Genomic DNA, 9037 nt, shown 5'->3' with positions numbered 1-9037 from the left:
TAGAACACTGCTTTCCTAAGAATATTTTTAAGAAAAAGAACAAGAGAAAGGTATTCTTTCACAACTGCAAACGCAGCCTTTTGCTTCCTCCACCTCAGGCCCCCTGGAAAGAACAGCATGTGAGCCATAGGAGGCTGAGGCAGTGCCATGAGATCACCTCACCTCCTGGGACACAGGAAGGTTACACTCTGCTCCTTCAGGTTACAATAAATGCAGGGTGGAGGTGTCTCTGAGGGCAAAAACAGCAGACACAGCCCCCTTCCATCCACCTTTGTTGTTTCTTGGCTTCTCACCAGTCAGTGAGTCGGTCAGCCACTCTTCACCTGGAGAATGAGAGTTTCTAACAAGAGAATGACATTTGCCGTCAGAAAATTCCCACAAATTAGCTCCCCTCTCAGGTCGTTCTTGAGGGTGGTCAAGACAATACTGCTACAGGGTCTGTATGGATAGATATCCAAAGGGGAAAAGAATGAGCAAAAAATGCTCCTGAGAAAAAAAATGAAGCATCCATCATAGAGATGTAGTTCCCCAGACTAAAAAGGAACTCAACTTTCCCTGGACTGAAATGGTTACTGAAAATGTGAAGGACCTCGCTGGTGGTCCAGGGGTTAAGACTCCATGCTTCTACTGCAGGGGGCGCAGGTTTGATCCCTGTTCGGGGAACTAGAATCCTGCATGCCGCAGAGCGTGGCCAAAAAAACAAACCAAAATTTTTAAAAGATTTAAAAAAAAAAACTAAAATGTGAGGTGATGGGGGAAATGTGGAGAAAATAGAAAATTTAACAAAATGATGATGGTCTTTAATAAGCTGTGTGTTTGCATTGTGTGCATTTCTGGGGAATTTCCCAGTGAGAGCAGACCCTAAGGAGGGGGACATTCTGGAACTGTGGGGTGGAGACCTGGGGTCTCCTCCTTGAGTAATCACTTACCATGGGGCCTCAGGCTGGTTATTCACCCTTAGTGAAGCTTATCTTGGCCACGTGCAAACTGGAGATAATGACAAGTACATGGAGGCCCATGACAGCAAAGGCAGCACTTGTGCCAAAAGCAGGAAGCAGGCCTGAGTTGGAGAATGGCTGAGCCTTGGTAAAGGTAGAACTACTCTCCCTTCTAGGGTTTTCATCCACCTCCACTAGGGTTTAAGGAAACAACGCTCCCCACTCCAAGGCTTTTTTTTCTTTCTGAATTGTTCTCTAGTGCTGCGTAAATTCAGTATCTTTTCTCTGTTCAAATCCAAAAAGCACACACGTGCATACACACACACACAAACATACACCATTCCTGAAGAGTACACAAACTAAAGAAAATATGACTTCTCAACTCTTTACTTGGAAGTTGCATATTCAAAGGCTCTGCTAATCAAAGTACCTCTTGACATACAACGTGCGAAAGGATTTAACTAGGCTAAGTGCAATTATGCCAGAACACCATTAACCAATGGAGAGTAGTCTAGTAGTAGCACTAGAATCCACACCCTGGATGGATCTTGCCTACCAAACCTACCCCCAGACCTGCTCATCCGTTGCCTTCTATTCCAACCTGTTGGAGCCTGTATCCCATCTTCCTGGATTCTATTCACTCCTCACTTACTCTCTGCTCTGCAAACTTCAAAAGTCCAGGGTTCCTTTGACCTCTGGAATCCTACCGGTTAAGAAGGGCCTGGACTTTCTAATTCCTCAACGCCTCATCCACTGAGAGTCTCTGAGGCTAGGATGAGCCGTTTATCCTTTGGTAACAGCTCCCTTTTATCGTGTTTCTTCCATTATGCCATCAATGACGATCTCTCAGAGAAATTCCCTTTTCACTGTCCCACTGAAAAGGGCAGAAAGTGACTCTGCTCTTGGTGACCTGCCAGCATTTTGGCGCTGAGGGCTCAGATATCCAAGTGTAAAGTGCGCCTTCTCTCTTGGGACCATTGTGAAAAGGTACCCACCCTCAATTCTCGGGAGAACAATAAAGCATACGCCAGGCAAATCTGGGTACTACTGAACTGGAAATATATTTATCAAGAAGGTAAGGCTAAATGTTTCCAGGAAAATATCTTTTTTAAAAAATGCTTTTGAAAAATAAATCAAACCAAATGAATCCTTCCAGGAGACTCTCTGGAGCCCAGACCCTAGGAAGGACTAAAAGTAATCAATAAACTGTTCTGAACAATCCCCTGGTCAGACTTTAGGCCAGACCACTAGGGAATCAGTCTCCAGCAGGGGCTTTCTCCCAGGGCCCCGTAGCCATGCTCTTATCTCCTGGGGTTCCAAAATAAAACTGAAGTGATAATCCTGCACAGTGGAAAGAAAGTCTTTCAGTGAACAAAACCTCCTTATGAGGGGTGACTGGCAGCCACTGAGTCGGAAACTAGCCATATCACGGCTAAATACAACTGCAAACTGAAGCTGGCCTGGTCCCTAGGAGGGAGGAAGTGAGTAAGACAATTGAAGTTCACATGCAGGGAAGCTTGGAGGCAGGAGAGTCTTGAGCTGCTGACTCATTTGCTATTTTCTTGTCCTAAAACAATGCATCATATTTTGCGGTTCGAAGAAACTTAAGTGGTTTCATTTCTGATTTATAGGCATGTATAATTGCATTTTGGAGGGTAGGTGATGTTCATGTTGTGTGTTTTTTTATATTTATCTATCTATCTATCTATTTATTTATTTATTTAAAAGAAACACAGCAATGGCCTGGGTTCAGGTATGTATTGAAACCTGCTAAACAAATTTTTGATTCTGCAGCCCGTCTGGGACTATGTTCCCAGCACTGAGGGCCAAGACATGCAATCTCAGCTCTGTGCTGGGATCTGAGAGGTCTGGACGTTCTGAACCTTCCCTCCCTCTTTCCTTCCTGCCACAGTGTCTGAAACATCCACCATGAAAATGCTTCCTTTGGGTTAGGAGAGGAAAATAAAATTCACTGTGAGCAAGAAGAGGGTAATACATTCATTTGTGGTCAATTTAGTGTGAGTTGCTTTAACAACTAAACTAGCTTGCAATAGTGTGAGGACACAGAACAGGGAGGAGAGGAAGTTCTGGATCACAGAGGAGCCTGAATAGTGATGCTGAATACTTGTTCTGATGATTGCGTTAGCACATTTCTTGTGTGTGTGGACCCAGGAATCAGAAAAAGAAAATCAGAAATCAGGCACCACCACTGACTGTGGTATTTAACCTCCCTGAGCCCCACTTACCTCATTTGTAAAAACGGAGAGTCCTGAATTCAGCCCCATTATGAAAGATACCAATCAGCTACATAACCGATAACACATAAGACTTTCAGAGTATGTGCAAAATAGGTTGGAACTCTTCTTGTATACTTAGCAGTAAAGGATAGTAGCATGGGAAGGGCACTAGCCTTTTCACTTTTTAGCTAAATGACCTTAGATTAGTCCCAGGACCGGCTACTCAATGTGAGGGCCCAAAGCAAAATGAAAATGCAAAGCCTCCTTCAAAACTTTGAAGATTTTCAAGTTGGTGACAGAAGAACATTAAACGAAGTTCGAGGCCCTTCTAAGCATGGGACCTGTGCAACTGTACAGCTGACACACCTATAATGACATCCCTCATTAGTCTTCTCTCCTCAGGATTCAGCTCAACGATTGTCACTTGCAAGTCAATTATGCCCAAAAGAAAATGAACAGCATTCATTTCACCACTTTCTGGGTCCTCTCCATGCCTGCCCATCTTGAGATGAACAACTGCTGACATGTTGGCACACGTTTAAGACAGAACACTGTAATGATGCATGAGAAGGAGGTACAAGATAGGTGGGCCCCAGGCTGAGCAGCTGCAACCGGTCCCCTGTTGACACTTCGACATAAGATACTAGCAGGAGCATCAGGTCTTGATTGGGTGAAAGACAAATCGACCACATTTTTTTCATTCTTGTGGTCAAGGGGATTTCCCAGCTTGCACATGCACAGAGAAGGTCCTCAGTCTAGCGAAGGGGTCAAAGGGAGAAAGAAACACCAGTCCACAACATCTCCTGTCAAACCCCCCAGAAACCTTCATGCCGGAATCCATCTTGGCTGAGAGATGTGTATGCCACCAGGAAGGACCCCGAGTCGGGCCAAATATGGGCACAAGCAAGATGGTTGGCCAGAGACAAACCCAGAAGACTGCCCCCATATAAGCTATCTAAGCCACCATTATTGGGAGCAACTCACTCCTCGAGTTTGCCCGTGTGGTTTGCTTCTAATAAGTGCTTTATCTGTTTCACAATCTTGGTCTCTTTACTGAATTATTTCTTCAAAGATGACAAGAACCAAGGTCCTGCTTCCAGCCACCTCACCACCACCACCCAGAATCACCACACCAGAATCAAGAGTATACATTTATTATTACCAATCTTAGACCATAAGCAGAAAACAGCCTCCTTTGATTCATATGAAGGTGTGCTAAGAGATATTTTTTCTCTTTTTTTTAAGTGAACTATTTTGGAGTGCCAAATTATTTAGGGGCTTTTACTATGTTTCAAGTCCTCTCCTTACAGTAAGAATGATCTCTGTGGTTATAATATCAACAAAAGCACCATTGTCGGCATAAATAAAAATGCAAAAGCAGAGGCAGCTCCATGTCATAATTACACACTGGGTACCACTCAGCTCCTATTCAGAAACTGAGCCTGCACAATGAAGACATACATAGATCTACTTTCTTAAATAAATTACTGTTCTATGAAGGTTGTCCTGGAAGGATTACTGTCTCTAACTTCCAAGAACTTCTCATTTGCAAGGGAAGGACTTGGCAACGATTACAGAAATTGCTCTCAAAAGCATAAAACACATAAGAGAATTTTTAGAAAATCCCATATCATTCATTAAAGCATTTTAAGGCTTTATTAATTCAGATAATGGGATAATCGGTTGTTGATTAGCCGGATAGTTAAGCATTCATTGTCATATGCTGATGAACTGTGAGAAATTACATTTCCTATCCACCAAAGACTCACCTAATGCAGTTAGCACTTCATCAGGTAAGGCTGCATCTGGAAAAATTAGCTAGATTTTTATTCCCCAGTCTTTTCTTTCATCTCCCAAACTTTTCCTTAATGAAAAGTATTCCTTATTCTGCTTGGTCGAAAACTACATCAGGAGCAAACTTTAAAAGCTGGCTAGCAGGGGGACCTTCAACATGAAGGAGTAACATGCGGAGATCACCACCCTCCCCACAAATACATCAGAAATACATTTACATGTGGAACAACTCCTACAGAACACCTACTGAACGCTGGCAGAAGACCTCAGACGTCACAAAAGGCAAGAAAATCCCCACGTACCTCGGTAGGAAAAAAGAAAAAACAGAGACAAAAGAATAGGGATGGGACCTGCACCTCTGGGAGAGAGCTAGAAGGAGGAAAAGTTTCCACACAGTAGGAAGCCCCTTCACTGGCAGAGACAGGGGGTGGCGGTGGGGGGAAGCTTTGGAGCCATGGAGGAGAGTGCAGCAACAGGGGTGCAGAGAGCAAAGCGGAGAGATTCCCGCACAGAGGATTGGGGCTGACCAGCACTCACCAGTCCGAGAGGCTTGTCTGCTCACCTGCTGGGGTGGGTGGGGGCTGAGAGCTGAGGCTCAGTCTTCGGAGGTCAGATCCCAGGGACAGGACTGGGGTCGGCTGGGTGAACACAGCCCGAAGGGGGCTAGTGCGCCACAGCTAGCCGGGAGGGAGTCTGGGAAAAAGCCTGGAACTGCCTAAGAGGCAAGAGACCATTGTTTCAGGGTGCGCAAGGACAGGGGATTCCTTCCCTGTCTGCCCACAGAAGGCAGAGCACCACCTAAGTGAGATCCAGAGGTGGGTGCAAGCCGTGGCTATCAGCTTGGACACCAGAGACGGGCATGAAATGCTAACACTGCTGCTGCAGCCACCAAGAATCCTGTGTGCAAGCACAGGTCACTATCCACACACCCCCACCCCCACCCCAGGAGCCTGTGCAGCCCACCACTATCAAGGGACAACTTCCCCAGCAGAACACACACTGCGCCTCAGGCTGTTGCCACGTCACGCTGGCCTTTGTTGCCGCAGGCTCGCCCCACATAACAATTATAAATACCACACCCCTCCTTCACCCTGGCATAAGTGAGCCAGAGGCCCATAGTCAGCCGCTGTTTTAATCCCATTCTGTATGGGTGGGAATAGATGCCTGAGGGTGACCTACATGCAGAGGTTGGGGCAAACCAAAGCTGAGCCCCAGGAGCTGTGTGAACAAAGAAGAAAAGGGGAAATTTCTCCGTGCAGCCTTAGAAGCAGCAGATTAAATCCCCACAATCAACTTGATATAGCCTGCATCTGTGGAAGACCTGAATGGACAACAAATCATCCCAAAATTGAGGCGGTAGACTTTGGGAGCAACTGCAGACTTGGGGTCTGCTGTCTATGACTGATTTGTTCCTGATTTTTATGTTTACCTTACTATAGATTTTAGCGCTTGTTATCACTGGTGGATTTGTTTATTGGTTTGGTTGCTCTCTCCTTTTTTTAATTTTTATTATTATTTTTTTTAATAATTTTTTTTCTTTTTTTCTCCCTTTCCTTCTCAGCCGTGTGTCTGACAGGGTCTTGGTGCTCCAGTTTGATGTCAGCCCTGAGCCTCTAAGGTGGGAGAGCGGAGTACAGTACATTGGACTACCAGAGACATCCCAGCCCCATGTAATATCAATCTGTGAAAGCTCTCCCAGAGATATCCATCTCAACGCTAAGACCCAGCTCCACCCAAAGGCCAGCAAATTACAGTTCTGGACACCCCATGACACTCAACTAGCAAGACAGGAACACAAGCCCAGCCATTAGCACAGATGCAGCCTAAAATCATACTAAGTTCACAGACACCCCAAAACACATCACAACATGTGGCCCTGCCCACCAGAAAAACAAGATCCAGCCCCACCCATCAGAACACAGGCATCAGTCCCCTCCACCAGGAAGCCTACGCAAGACACTGAACCAACCTCACCCACTGGGGTCAGACACAGAAAACAATGGAAACTAAGACCCTGCAACCTGTAAAAAGGAGACCCCAAACACAGTAAATTAAACAAAATGACAAGACAAGGAAATATGCAGCAGATGAAGGACCAAGGTAAAAACCCACCAGAACAAACAAATGAAGACGAAATAGGCAGCCTACCTGAAAAAGAATTCAGAGTAATGATAGTAAAGAGGATACAAAATCTTGGAAATAGAGTGCGGAAAATACAAGAAATGTTTAACAAGGACCTAGAAGAACTAAAGAGCAAATAAACAATGATGAACAACACAATAAATGAAATAAAAAATTCTCGAGAAGGAATTAATAGCAGAATAACTGAGGCAGAAGAACCGATAAGTGACAGAGAAGAGAAGATAGTGGAACTAACCACTGCAGAGCAGAATAAAGAAAAAAGAATGAGAAGAATTGAGGACACTCTCAGAGACCTCTGGGACAACATTAAACACACCAACTGGGCTTCCCTGGTGGCACAGTGGTTGAGAGTCCGCCTGCCGATGCAGGGGACACGGGTTCGTGCCCCGGTCTGGGAAGATCCCACATGCCACAGGGCGGCTGGGCCCATGAGCCATGGCCACGGAGCCTGTGCGTCTGGAGCCTGTGCTCCGCAACGGGGGAGGCCACAACAGTGAGAGGCCTGCGTACCGCAAAAAAAAGCAAACAAACGAAAAAAAACCAACATTCAAATTATAGGGGTCCCAGAAAAAGAACACAAAAAGAGTCTGAGAAAATATTTGAAGAGATCATAGTTGAAAACTTCCGTAACATGGGAAAGGAAATAGTCAATCAAGTCCAAGAAGCGCAGAGAGTCCCATACAGGATAAATCCAAGAAGAAACATGTCAAGACACATATTAATCAAGCTATCAAAAATTAAATACAAAGAAAAAATATTAAAAGCAGCAAGGGAACAGCAACAAATAACATACAAGGGAACCCCCACAAGGTTCACAGCTGATCTTTCAGCAGTAACTCTGCAAGCCAGAAGGGAGTGGCAGGACATATTTAAAGTGATGAAAGGGAAAAATCTACAATCAAGATTACCCTACCCAGCAAGGATGTCATTCAGACTCAACAGAGACATTAAAACCTTTACAGACAAGCAAAAGTTAGGAGAATTCAGCACCACCAAACCAGGTTTACAACAAATACTAAAGGAACTTCTCTAGGCAGGAAACACAAGAGAAGGAAAAGACCTACAATAACAAACCCAAAACAATTCAGAAAATCATAACAGTAACATACATGTTGATAAGTACCTTAAATGTAAAAGGATTAAATGCTCCAATCCAAAGACAGACTGGTTGAGTGAATACAAAAACAAGACCCATATATATGCTGCCTACAAGAGACCCACTTCAGACCTAGGGACACATACAGACTGAAAGTGAGGGGATGGAAAAAGATATTCCATGAAAATGGAAATCAAAAAAAACCTGGAGTAGCAAGTCCCATATCAGACTAAATCGACTTTAAAATAAAGACTATTACAAGAGACAAACAAGGACACTACATAATCATCAAGGGATCAACCTACGAAGAAGATATAACAATTGTAAATATTTATGCACCCAACATAGGAGCACCTCAGCACGTAAAGCAAATGCTAACAGCCATAAAAGGGAACATTCACAGTAACACAATCATAGTAGGGGACTTTAACACCCCACTTTTACCAATGGACAGATCATCCAAAATGATAATAAATAAGAAAAAACAGGCTGTAAATGATACATTAAACACGATGGACTTAATTGATATTTATAGGACATTCCATCCAAAAACAACAGAATACACATTCTTCTCAAGTGCTCATGGAACATTCTCCAGGATAGATCATATCTTGGGTCACAAATCAAGCCATGGTAAATTTAAGAACACTGAAATCATAGCAAGTATCTTTTCCAAACACAATGCTATAAGACTAGATATCAATTCCAGGAAAACATCTGTAAAAAATACAGACACATGGAGGCTAAACAATATGCTACTTATTAACCAAGAGATTATTGAAGAAATCAAAGGGGAAATCAAAAAATACCAAGAAACAAATGACAACGAA

The sequence above is a fragment of the Hyperoodon ampullatus genome (assembly GCF_949752795.1).
Source record: "Hyperoodon ampullatus genome assembly, chromosome: 3".
Lineage (NCBI taxonomy): Eukaryota > Metazoa > Chordata > Mammalia > Artiodactyla > Ziphiidae > Hyperoodon > Hyperoodon ampullatus.
Note: the sequence above shows the minus strand (reverse complement) of the source record.